Source organism: Amblyomma maculatum, chromosome 4, assembly GCF_055883805.1.
Source record: "Amblyomma maculatum isolate TAMU_Amacu chromosome 4, ASM5588380v1, whole genome shotgun sequence".
In the NCBI taxonomy this organism is placed as follows: domain Eukaryota; kingdom Metazoa; phylum Arthropoda; class Arachnida; order Ixodida; family Ixodidae; genus Amblyomma; species Amblyomma maculatum.
This window is the reverse complement of record NC_139347.1, coordinates 126,013,379-126,026,776: the sequence shown is the minus strand read 5'-3', so window position 1 is coordinate 126,026,776 and position 13,398 is coordinate 126,013,379. Positions and strand designations below refer to the sequence as shown.

General features: G+C 49.3%; 1 pseudogene; it reads left to right on the top strand.

Moving 5' to 3' along the window:
• Nucleotides 1–819: 819 nt before the first annotated feature.
• On the top strand, nt 820–2,479 carry LOC146192332 (uncharacterized; annotated as a pseudogene).
• The last annotated feature ends 10,919 nt before the right edge of the window (nt 2,480–13,398 follow it).

Here is a 13,398-nt window from a genome sequence, read left to right as displayed (position 1 = left end):
AGGGCACCATTAAGGCGCGCTTCTGGCCTGCCAATAAAAAGATATTTACTTTTTTCAAAATTGAGAGCAGCCCGAGACACCTCGCCGTATCTGTCAAAAAGATGAAGGAAGCACAGCAGGCTCGCTTCATCACGCAGATACAACGTAATATCATCCGCGTAAGCAGTCACACGCAGCATCTGACAGCCTGGGAGAGGGAGGCCACGGATGCTTTGGTCTGTAAATATTGCCCTCAAATAAGGCTCTAAGCTGAGAGCAAACAAACGAGGCGAGAGGGGACAACCTTGCCGGACACCGCGGGTCACAAGGAAAGGGGCACTTTCCCACCTCTCCATCGCCAGTGTGCTTTGATTGCCATCATACATGCTTTTAATAAGGTATGAGGCCACTTTGAAAACTTAACCTTTTCTAATCAATTTTTTAAATATTGTTTTAACAAGTTAGACATTCCTTTCTGAATGAGTGGTAAAAAAGCATGCTTCTAACAAACCGTTCCAAAGATACAGCCAAATTTGTAACCCCCTGTGCATTTTGCAAAACCGAAACTAACACAGTTTCGGTTTCTACATACCGAAAAATATTTGATTCATTTGGCGGACTTACCTTTTTTTTGCACCATAATTTTTCAGATTACAATCATTAGTTCTTCTAAGCGTGGAAGTTTATTTTGCTTTCATTTATTAACAAACGTGCTCGCAAGAGGGACGCATAATGTCTCGATCATGTGAGTTGCGTACCCTGGAGCGTTCCCGCGCAAATTGAAGAATCTGCCGACCGTGCTTCAACTATTTCACTTCGTTGTTTACGCGCTTTACCCTCATGGGAAAGTTTAGAGTGCAGAGGGGACGAAAGCGAAAGTTTGCCTGAAATAGACACACGACAGGTGAAGATGTCGATGAACCGAATCCTGCCAGCGTGAATGCTTCAGCAAATGCCTTGAAACTCGGAGATGTGGAGGACAACAATGACTATAAATCGGATTCTACGCCGGAAGGAAACAGGATAATTGACCTTGACATTGTGCCAAATGTTTTTTCATCGCTTACATGTCCCTAGTGCTTGGCAACATCCCTGAAACTTGAGGAGCGCTCCTATGCAGGTGTGTCTTGTGTGTTGGCTACTGTGTGCGTTGCATGTGGCTATGAGAACAATTTCTCCTCATCAAAAAAGTCAGGGCATTCAGTGGAGAACAATGTTCGGCTTGTATATGCAATGCGACAACTATGAAGTGGGCATGCGGGTGTGAAAACATTTTGCAAAATTATGAATATGCCTCCACCCCCGTGGCATTCCGCCTACAATAAAATATATTTGAAGGTGTCTGACGCTACAAAGGAGGTTGCATCGAAGTCAATGATTGATGCAGCAGCTGAAGTGGAGAAGGCTGTAAACAGTAATCAGTGCGGAGTGCCAGGGGATGGCACAAGGCAAAAACGAGGCCACTCTTCATTGAACTGCTGCGTTTCTTTGATATCTGTGGATACAGGAAAAATAACTGATGTGGAAGCTTTGCCCAGCACATGAAAGTCATTCAAGATCAACCATCAAAATCAGTCCCACAAGCAGCGAATTCCTGGAATGGAAGGAGAATCGCACAATTTGTCATGCCAACCACACAGGCACTGCCGGTGGTATGGAGCCAGTTGGACTTTACGGCATGTTTGAGAGGTCAGAAACGACGTTTGAAACATGTGCACTACTATGGAGACGGAGACTCGAAGAGCTACTCTACAGTGAAGGATATTTATGGACCAAATAGCGTGAAAAAAATTTGAATGCATAGGCCATGTCCAAAAACGGGTTGGCTGGCGGCTAAGAAAGCTGAAGAAAACCGTGCGTGGATTAGGTGGCAAAGGAAAATTGACTGATGGGCTCATTGATCGCCTTCAAAATTACTATGGCATTGCCACCAGAGCCAACGTCGGAAATCTTGCAGGAATGAAACAGGCAACGCTAGCTAGTTCGTTCCACTGCAGTTCCACGGACGACAATCCAAGGCATGGGCTGTGCCCCGTAGGAGCTACCAGTTGGTGTGCTTTCAACCGAGCTAAAGCGGCTCGCCAATGTAACTACAGGCACAAGGGAGGACTTTCAAATGACGTTCTGAACAGGGCAAAGGTTATGGTCAAAGATCTTTGTTCAGACGAGCTCCTCAAAAAATGTTTGCATGGCAAGACACAGAATGCCAATGAAGGTTTCAATGGCATGATCGGGCAAAGGGTACCGAAAAATGTCTATGTAAGCCTGCCAACACTGAAGTTTGGAAGTGTGCCACTTTAACAATGGAAACAGAGGGACGCTGGATGTCTTGATACACATTGGGATCGAGCCTGGACGCCACACAATGAAAGCTTGCTCGACAGGTGACCAACAGCGCATCAAGAAATCCTCCCCTCAGTCTACCAACGCCGCAAGAAACGCAAGGAAAAAGCTGACGCACGAGCGAAAGGAAGTAAAGACAAAACAAAGGAGGACCTGAGCTACAAATGTGGTGGATTTTAACCCTCCGGGATATTGCTGTATGACATTTGTAGCTATATCAAATCTTTTTTGTTGTTTTTCTTGAAAAACTTACTTTTCTGCCGTTTCATCTTGCGCGAACATTCATAACTTTCTCCGCGAACAGATCTTTTAATTAAACTTTAAACACCTATTCTTGATATATCAAGCTGTGCAAGAAACTACAGAAAATAAAATTGCGCGACAAGATTTGCTATTGCTGCATTTGTTTTAAAAACATTCCTTGCTGAAAACCGTTGTTTTTGGTAATACTGTAAATAAAAAACGACAATTGATGGTGTCGCAATTATTTTAGTTCTTTGCACAGCGGATAGCTTTATGTACGTAGCTGCAAGATGAATTTTCCTTGTGGTGAGCTATATGTGATTTATGACTGCTGGCATGGTATGCATTATTAGTACATTTTTCGAGAATAAAAATAATTTTTTTTTGTGTGTAAACACTCTGATTAGAATACAAAAGGCAATATTTATATCTAGATTATTAATTTTCTCTTTGTATTCGCTACCCAAACGTTTCTTCTGAAAAGTGGCCTCGGATTAAACATATGCAATTTTGGCGGCAACTGAAAAGCATCCATAACGACGAATATGTAGCCATGTTCTTGCTGTCAAAACCTTTTTCTTGACCTAAAGAAGCAAGGATGCCACTAGCTAAGCGTCTCCGTGTGTAATCAATAATGTGTCGAGTGGCATATGACAACTTACGTATTTCCCTGCCAGAAACTGAGCACACCTGATTACAACCAGTAAGAGAGACGATCACATCCTCAAGCACTATAAACGATGCCCTCAAGCGCCGAACCACAATGGCTGCGAGAGCTTTGTAGTCTACGTTTAGAAGGGTGATCGACCTCCACTTTTCTGGACGAGATGACCCAGGATCACGTTTTAGGATTAAAATTATTCTCCCTTTCTGAAAACTGGCCGGGAAATCTAAATGCTCAAAGCACTGTCGAAGGACATTGGTCAGTGCTAGACCTACAACGTCCCAGAAACCCCCCTCAAAACTTCCACAGGAAGCCCATTAGGCCTAGGCGCTGACCCGTCTTTCATTGTCTCTAAAGCTGTCTTTACCTCTTCTAAAGAAGGAAGTGCACAAAGCACATCATGCATCTCCGGGCTGACCAGCGGCAACCCAGCTAACATTGGATGCGTCTTTACAGCTCCATCAATCGCAGCATCTGAACACACCATGCCTATGAAGTGCGTCAAGAAACGCAGACAATTCCTGGTTTGATGGGACGCAGAGTGGGGGCGCTTCGCTTGATGCTGAGCTATGGATGTGTAAGTTTTCCGCGCAAATCTAGGCACCTCAGGAGTGCAGATGAAGTACGTCTTCCGCACCAGGCCACCGCCGAAAGGGACGAGGCTTCAATAAGGCACTGATACCGGCTTTGTAACTCTTCGCACCCGGCGCGCATCAGAGGGGTATGCCAACCCGCTCTGTGTGCGATGCGGATCTTCGCAGCCGGGCCTACCAGCTCCCTAGACACTCGACGACGTAGTGCACGGCCCTCTACCGAACTGTGCATGCGCCCAATTGATTTGAGCGTGTCCCATTCATTTTCAGCACTGTCAGAAAGCGAAACGCGTAAAGCTCGCGACAAGCTCTCACGCGAACGCGAATCGTGTAGTACGCACACATCAAAACGCCACGGACAAATTGAGACAGCGCTAGGAAAGGAAAGGCGGACATGACTAGCCGGTGGTCAGAAATATGAATGGGCGTCTGAGGCAAGATGACAACATCCATAGGTGACACAAACATTGAAAGAGACTGCGGCACATATGCGCGGTCTAGCCTGCTCGCAGATGAACCACGACGCCATATCCAGCAGAAACGCGACCCATGCATGAGTTCGTGCGCATCAAGAAGTTGAAAATGCTGAACCAGCCCAGTCGAAAAAAACTACAGAACTGTGTCAGAAATACGACAAAATATCCTGTAGTTCTGTCGTAACCATCAGATTTTTCTGTAGTTGTGTAGTACTTTTCTGTAGTTCTGTAGTTTTTCTGTAGTATATTTCTGTGTTCTGTAGTTCTGTAGTACTTTTCTGTCGTAACTACAGAAATTTCTGATGTTACTACAGAATGTTCTGTTGTCACAACAGGTTTCCCGTCAAAAACCGCACAGAAATTCTGTCGTAACATCAGAAAAGTTTGTGTAGTTTTTTCCTACTGGGAGGCGCTGCAGTTCACATGCGTTATAAGTCGGTCGCCCTCGACCAGGGCCTTCAACATCTACATCTGAGTCTATGAGACAATTAAAATCGCCCACTGTTGTTACATGACGGCTGTCTAAAAAGTAAACATGAAACCCTTTAAAGAAGTTATTATTAAGGCTGGAGTCCGCTGGAGCATAAATGCACAAGATGCGCCACCTCATAGCCGAAAATAAGCAATCGAACGCCAGCACACACCCGAAACCCGTCATAGATCGCGCAAAAGGGATCTGCTTAGCACCACAATTCCTGCGCCACTCGAGCGCGAAGTGGCGAAAGAAAAGAAGCATTCCAAATGAAAATCGCACCTAAAGGCCAGTACATTAGAAAGAGTAGTAAAATTTGTTTCCGGAAGACACAAGATAACACAGTTTGTTCTGATAGCCAAATCTACTATTTCTGTATGTTTTCCCATATTACGAAACCCCTGAGCGTGTAAAGAAAGAGTAAAGAAAGACTTTTCAGTCGTAATGCCATATCGGGTGTTGAATTTGGAACTCCACTAAGGCAGATGCGCGCCCTGAGGTGGCGCCACGAAAGTGCTTTGCACTCACATTAGACGGAGTTTCCCGGCCCGCCTGAAGAATGACGGCACTTCTTGGGAGGGTGTTCCTCCGGGCGACCTTCGTGTGCTGCATCCGATCCTGAAGTCGGCGACGAAACACAGCGCGTGTTCCCTTCTCGCTGGAGCTCGATGTCCATATCACATTCACTGAGCGCTGAAAGCGACGGGGAGTGTCCGACACCAAGGCTGAAAGAGCTGGTGGAATCATCCACATCCTGTTTTTGGCTGACAACCTCAGATGACGCCTTTAAATTATTTCGTAATGCCGGAAGCTTCTTCACAATCCCCGTTTGCCTTTCCAAGGCTCCACGAATTTTAGAAACGACAGCAGTGGCCGGCGTCGTCGCCAGCTTCATAATACGACCAGGAGGAGGAGGAGGAAAAACTTTATTGTGCGAAGCATTCGAGGCACGCAGGCCTCCTGGGTCTCCGCACGACCCCACTCGCGATCTAAACGTTAATGTGATGTTGATCCATGACGTATGCGGCCCGGGTGACGACGATCTTTTGCCTGACCGGGGCCGCTGACCGCAGTGAGGTCTCCCAGTCCTCCCAGGTTCGGAGAGGCACCGGTCTGGCGGGGGAGGAGACCACAGGCAGGATAAAAGAATGTGAGCAAGGGTGGCCTTGGGGTGGGAACACAAAGTGCATATGGGGGATACCGGCTTAAATTTGGAAAGTAGAGCTGGTGTCGGCAGCGTTAGTGTCTGCAGGCGACGCCAGATTGACTGTTCTCTGCTATTGAGGGATGGGTGGGGTAATCGATGAGGAGCTCAGCGCGAGAGTTTGCAGCGAACTCAGCAAACGAGTGCATACCCTCCTTCGAGAAATCTCCCACGAGGTCCGCCTGTGCACGGTTTCTAGACCCTCGGGCTAAGGAGTCCGCAGCCTCGTTGCTGGGATTTCCCAAGTGCGCAGGCACCCAGATAAGCTCAAGACGTCGGAGGAGGTGGGGGGTGTTAATGTGCAGCAGGCGGTGCGCCGGAGGATGAACCCGTCCCCTGGCATAATTTAGAATGGCAGTTTGAACCACTAAGTACGTAACTGGCATCCGTGTATGCCAGAGCAATAGCTATAACGGTGTCCTCGGCTTTCTCAGGGGTGACGCCTGAAGGAAGCTCGAAAGTTAGGGGGGAAATGTAGGGGTCATATACAACCGCAAGGGCCTTGTCCTGATTGCAGGCGGGATCCATTCAAACTGCATCCGGCTCATTCTCGTACCATTTGTGGAGCGCTGCCGCGCGCACCTTCCTGCGACCTTGGTCATGGTGGGGGTGCATGTTCCGTGGTAATGGCTTGGCATAGATCGAGGTGTAAATGTGGGTAGGGAGTGTTCTTAGGGAGGGATTGTTTGCGGGAATAGTGATACCTAGCTTACTGAGTATGTGTCGTCCGGTAGTTGTAGCGGCCAATCTGAGGTATTGTGCTTGTTAGTGGGCCTCTGTCACGAAATCGGCGCCCATTTTCAGCAAGCCGGTACAGCGCTAGGCGCGCGCGGCGTCGCGTGGAAGGCATGGAGAGAAAGCCCCCTTCCCCGCGCGGGAGAGCGCGTAGCTTTGTACGCGTTGCCGTCACCCTCTTTCCCCTTGCCCGGGGAGGACGGTGGTTCATCGGCCTGGAATGTGCCAGGCCCTTCGAGAACTTTCTATGGGACCTGGCCAATGACGACGCGCGGCTCAACGGGAGGAGAAGAGGGAGCTATAACCAGCGAAGCCATGTGTGTGTGCGCGCTAGCTTTGACGCGTGCTAACAAACAGACGCGGCGCGCCCTATTTAAAGAGACCGCGCCGTTTGATGAGTCAGTCAGTCAGTCATTCAGTTCGTCAAGTGTTTTGCGACGTGCTCGCGCTTCGGCTGGACTCCCGGGGATCACCCGCTGCTGGCAAGCCCACGGACTTTCAAGGGAGCGGCGCTCGTCTCGTATGGCGGCCACATCGTGACTCTTGAGGCGTCGGACTGCAACAGTGCCCGGTGAACAATTTGGTGTTTGTTTATGTACTCTCTCGTGTTTCATCTGTTGTAAAGCCTCTACGTTATTGGATACCTGTGTAATTGCATGCTTAGCGTTTGTATTCTGTGAACCTCTCGTCTGTTGTATTTCAAGTGACCTTGTGTATTCCTTTGTATCGTCTCTTGCTGTGCATAAATTGTGTTTTGTTTGTTACTTCTGACTCCGATCCTTACTCTGGTTTGAACCGGCGACCGCTGGGCACCAAACGACCACCCCCTTCTGTCACTACAAGGTAGTTGAATTCCGGCTGAGCTTGCCACGCAAGTCGAGGGCATCTCCTTTGCGACCGGAACAGCTACCCCCACTCACTCTAAGGGTGTCTGGGAGTGTGCGCACCGTTAAGGGCTCATCGTTAATAATCCCCCCCTAATTATTAACGGGTGACAATTATTCTGGCGTCCGCGACAGGACGTTTGGTGCATTCAAGCTCAGAGGACGGAGAACGAGTTGAAGAGTTTACGAAAAGGTCGTAAACAGTGTAACAGCAGAGCGATAGCGTGAGGTACCGCGCTGAAGCGGTTGTGTAAGGTCCATTGATAGTGCTATGTGTTAGTATTAGGCAGTTCAGATTGAAGATGAATCTCAAGGAGATTATTGCGTTGGGCTTAGAGAAAGGTCTAAAAGGAGCTGAACTGCGGGAATGGGTGGACCGAAAAGAAAGAGAGGTTCGAGAAGAGGCTGAGAAAGAAAGAGAGAGGCAAAGAGAAGAACGAGAGAAAGAATGGCTCAGGAAGCAAGCAGAGGCAAAGAGACAAGCAGAAGAAAGAGAAAAAGAATGGCTCAGGAAGCAAGCAGAGGCAAAGAGACAAGAAGAAGAAAGAGAAAAGGAATGGCTCAGGAAGAGAGCCGAAAGAGAAAAAGAATGGCTGAGGAAGCAGGCAGAAAAAGAAAAAGAATTCTTAAAAGAGAGAGATATCCTTCTCAAAAAGCTGGCTGAAGTGCGGCGTTTGAAAGGTATTACCGAGCCTCCGGAGGTTACCTTTCCTTATATTAGAAAGTACAGTGAACCAAGCGATACTGTAGAAATTGGCTCCAGCAGCCAGAATGAGGTTGTGGATCAGCGTGTTCCTGCAACAGAAACTTCAGATGACCGAACTGAAGTTCATAATTCTCAGAAAAAAGAGATTGTGCCCTCCGAGACGACAGGTTGCAGAGAAGCTGCAACGGCAGATGTCGAGCCAGAAACCTCGGTGTTTTCAAAGCCTGAAGATGATGAAGGACAGGATGGTAGCTCCTTATTAAATGACACCATGGCTGAGTACATGAGTGACCGGGATGAGGAGCTTTCAAATAGCAGTGAGCACGAAAGCTTGAATGAAGGTGACAGTACAGATCCTAACCGTGAGGATTCAGGAAGGGAAGAAAGCGAAGACTGTACTGCAATGAAAGGATTCAAGAAACATTTTGAGGAAACTTTTAAGGAACGGGATGTAACTGTAAGTGAGGAGAATGAGCCTCCAGTTGCAACTGAGCTCTGCTTCAAGAAGGTACGACTGAAGGTCATAAAGAAAAGAAAGAAAATTGGGATTGAGGGAGAACAAAGTTCTCAAAAAGACGTTCCTCGGCCAAAGGTGCGAATAAAAGTGGAAACAAAAAGAAACGAATCCAAACCTGCCAAGTCAGACAAAGTCGACAGGGAAATGTCCTATAGAAAAGGAAGGAAGAAGCGGCCGAACGCCTGGACGTGCAAGCGCATGCGGAGCCGCCCAGACCGAGAAAGAATGAGACGGCCTGCTGGAAGCGCTGCTAGGCAAGGTAGCGTTAGATCTGGCCTAACTTCCGATCGGGAAGCAGAACTCAGGAGTAAAGACCGGAGCGAGAACAACTCGCAATGGAAAAGGCTCTATAGTAAACGGAAAAAGAGCCGAACTCGCGGGAGGAAGAAACGGCAGTGTCTAGTAAAAGGGAGAACTCGGTTACCTGAAAGTTGGAGAGGAACCGATACGTTCCAAGAAGGTGCATCCCGAGTGTGGAAATATAGGCGAAAGCATGCCTTGAGTTTGTGCGCTTGCATTTGAATAGCTGTGCGTTCCGGTGTTGTTGATTCCTAGGTGTATTCGACGGCAGTGTGTTGTCATGTTTGTGAACATCATGGCATTGATGTGTGAATTTTGTAATGTGTTATTGCAGTTTGTGAAATTTGTGCAATGTGTTAATATGGATATTTGCCCCATATATTTGTGAGCGCATGCATGTGCGCGCGATTTTCGTGGTTGTTGTGAATATTGTGGGACAATATTCTTTAAGGGAGGGGCAGTGTCACGAAATCGGCGCCCATTTTCAGCAAGCCGGTACAGCGCTAGGCGCGCGCGGCGTCGCGTGGAAGGCATGGAGAGAAAGCCCCCTTCCCCGCGCGGGAGAGCGCGTAGCTTTGTACGCGTTGCCGTCACCCTCTTTCCCCTTGCCCGGGGAGGACGGTGGTTCATCGGCCTGGAATGTGCCAGGCCCTTCGAGAACTTTCTATGGGACCTGGCCAATGACGACGCGCGGCTCAACGGGAGGAGAAGAGGGAGCTATAACCAGCGAAGCCATGTGTGTGTGCGCGCTAGCTTTGACGCGTGCTAACAAACAGACGCGGCGCGCCCTATTTAAAGAGACCGCGCCGTTTGATGAGTCAGTCAGTCAGTCATTCAGTTCGTCAAGTGTTTTGCGACGTGCTCGCGCTTCGGCTGGACTCCCGGGGATCACCCGCTGCTAGCAAGCCCACGGACTTTCAAGGGAGCGGCGCTCGTCTCGTATGGCGGCCACATCGTGACTCTTGAGGCGTCGGACTGCAACAGTGCCCGGTGAACAATTTGGTGTTTGTTTATGTACTCTCTCGTGTTTCATCTGTTGTAAAGCCTCTACGTTATTGGATACCTGTGTAATTGCATGCTTAGCGTTTGTATTCTGTGAACCTCTCGTCTGTTGTATTTCAAGTGACCTTGTGTATTCCTTTGTATCGTCTCTTGCTGTGCATAAATTGTGTTTTGTTTGTTACTTCTGACTCCGATCCTTACTCTGGTTTGAACCGGCGACCGCTGGGCACCAAACGACCACCCCCTTCTGTCACTACAAGGTAGTTGAATTCCGGCTGAGCTTGCCACGCAGGTCGAGGGCATCTCCTTTGCGACCGGAACAGCTACCCCCACTCACTCTAAGGGTGTCTGGGAGTGTGCGCACCGTTAAGGGCTCATCGTTAATAATCCCCCCCTAATTATTAACGGGTGACAGCCTCTCGAAGCTCATGTATTGTGTTATGGACTCCGAGTTCGAGTAGTCTCTCGTTGCTAGTGCCTTTCGGTAATTCAAGTGCTATCTTTGTTGCTTGCCGAATTAAGGAGTCTATTTGCCGGACCTCATTGCATGATACTTTGGGGTATGGTGTACCATAACGAATTCGGCTGAGGGTATAGGCGCGCACTACGACGAGCCTGCGTTCCGAGCGCAGCGCGGGTTTTCGGTGGAGGAAAAGCCGTAGATGCTTTCCGCGAACTCCATGCTTGGCTTTGACGCCGCGAACTTTAGCCGCGCGCGGAGGCTTCGGTGACGATGTGGCAGGAGCTGCCTCGGTAGCAGTAGGCTCACACGATGACCCAGGGGTCATCGCGACGTCAGCTGCCATCGCGCAAGCAATCTCAGGCTGGGATGGACCAGTCGTATGCTTGTCCAACGGCACATCATCACTGCTGGCCGTTCCTTCCGCCAATGTACCAGTAGTCGAATACGTCAACATTTTTGATATCGTGCCCTTCACAGAGTCTATTTGTACTTCCTCCTTGCCTTTAGCCGACTCAGCAGACATGGCAGATGGGGCCAGCACTGTAGGCTTCATGGATGTAAGCGGAAGAAACGCACTTGCCGCTGCGTCCGAGTAAGAACGGCGCACCGGGCACGTCACCGTCGGGTGGTCATCACTGCAGCGTCGGTAGGGCAGAGTGCAGCCTTCGCCTTGATGACAGAGGATACCACAGCGTCCACAAAAAGGCGCTGAACACTGCGCCCGAAAGTGATCCGAGGAACCACATCGCCGGCAAACAAGCTGCATACCTTTATGGTCAAAGGTAACGCGATGCCTAGCGACGCGTAGATAGTTGGGTACTGGTGACGACGCAGACATCTCCATCCACACATACCGCGTCCCAATGAGAACACGCTTACGGGAGCCCATCTGGCCCGCAGTGACCGACAGCACCAGGCATGCTGGCTCAGGACTTGAACGAGCGCTTCGTTTGTAACGTAAGACGGTAGGAAAAGGCAGGCCACGGTGGTAACTTTAGGCCCAACAGGGACGATTGGTATACGCTCGCTGCCGATGACGAGGCAGCCAGCGTCAACGAGTAGAGACATGAATTCCACGCTCCTCACTCTAGCTTGAAAAGACTGGACGCCCATACACTGGACGCAGTAAACATCAGGTAAACCCGCTATCGAGGCCGCCGCGTCGACGACGGTCTCGGGACTGGTCCCCGCAGGGACGACTATGTCGAAGACCAGAGTCTTCGAAGGATTCCACGGCGTTAAAGGCGCCATGGTGACGAAATCACGGGACGCCCCTAATGTGAAACATGCAGGGACGCCCGCCACTATCAACCAGCCGTCAATTGCGCTGAACATTGCTGAGCCACCGAAAAAGGGACGCAAGTCTGCCAGCAGCACCGACTGCGAATGAAACTGAAGAAAAGACTCATAGCGCTGAAGTAACTGAGGTTTTATTCATAAAGGATGTGTATATATACACAGAGAGGGATAGAAAGGGAACAATCAGATCCTTCAGGTGACATAAAATGCCACCTTCTTCCTTCCAAAGAAGTCCTTTCCTTCGCATGAAATATTAGGAAGTGCTGCGTACACATGCTTCTTTACCATCTGCGTCTGGAATAACTTCATAACTGAGGGCACTCACATGACGCTACAGTTCATACGGCCGGAAGTAGCGGGAAAGGAGTTTCTCTGACAAGCCTGGGCGGCGACCTGGTGCCCACACCCAAACTTTGTCCTCAGGTTTGTAGTGAACCTGGCGGTGCCACAGGTTATCGCGGAGCGCGTGAGACGTCTGCTGCCATCTGATGTGCATACGGGCGAGCTGGCGGGCTTCCTTAGCGCAGATGGCACATTGCTGGGTATCTGGGGTAAGCTGGTTATCTTCTGGGCACGGGATCATGAAATTAAGCATACTCTTAACTTCACATCGGCGCACAAGTCGAAATGGTGTAAAGCGCGTAGTTTCTTTTAAGGCTGCATTATACATAAATGTGACGTACGGCAGCACCTCGTCCCGGGTCTTCTGCTCCATATCGACGTATATTGACAGCATGTCCGCAATAATCTTAGTTAACCTTTCGGTAAGGCCATTGCTCTGTGGACGGTAGGTTGTGGTCTTGCGATGGGTTGTGCAACTCAGCTCAAATATGTGGTTGATGAGCTGCGAAGTGAAAGCTGGCCCTCGGTCAGTAATGACTTAGTAAGTGGCGCCATGCCGCAAGACGATGTTGTGCATGAAAACCTCGGCTACTTCGGAAGATGTGGCACGAGGAATTGTTTTTGTCTCAGCATTTCGCGTCAAGTAATCAGTAGCGACTACTATCTATTTGTTTCTCGCCTGCGTCAAATGGAAAGGGCCGAGGAGCTCCATGCCAAATTGGTCGTACGGAATATGTAGTGCTCTAACGGGCTTGAGAATTCAGGCAAGCTTAAGGGGCGGTGTCTTACGGCACTGACATTCACGACAGCTTCTTACATAGCGTATACAGCTGCGGAGAGTCCTGACCAGTAATAAATGTTGCGCACTCGAGCAAGCGTCCTCGAGAAACCTAAATGACCTGACGTCGATTCGTCGTGGCATGCAAAGAAAATATCCTCACTGAGCTCGCGTGGCACTACCAGAAGGTAAGCGCTTTCTTGGCCCTAGGATTTCCTTTTATACAAGACGCCTTGCCGCATACAGAAGGAATCAAGGTGCCGAGATAGGTGTCGAGGGAGGGTGGTATCACGCCTTTCGAGATAATCGGTGAGTGGAAGGATGTCTGGATCAGCACTTTGTCAATCCATGAGCTCAGATACACTTAGGGCTGCTAGAAAGCCGCTATTTCATCGGCT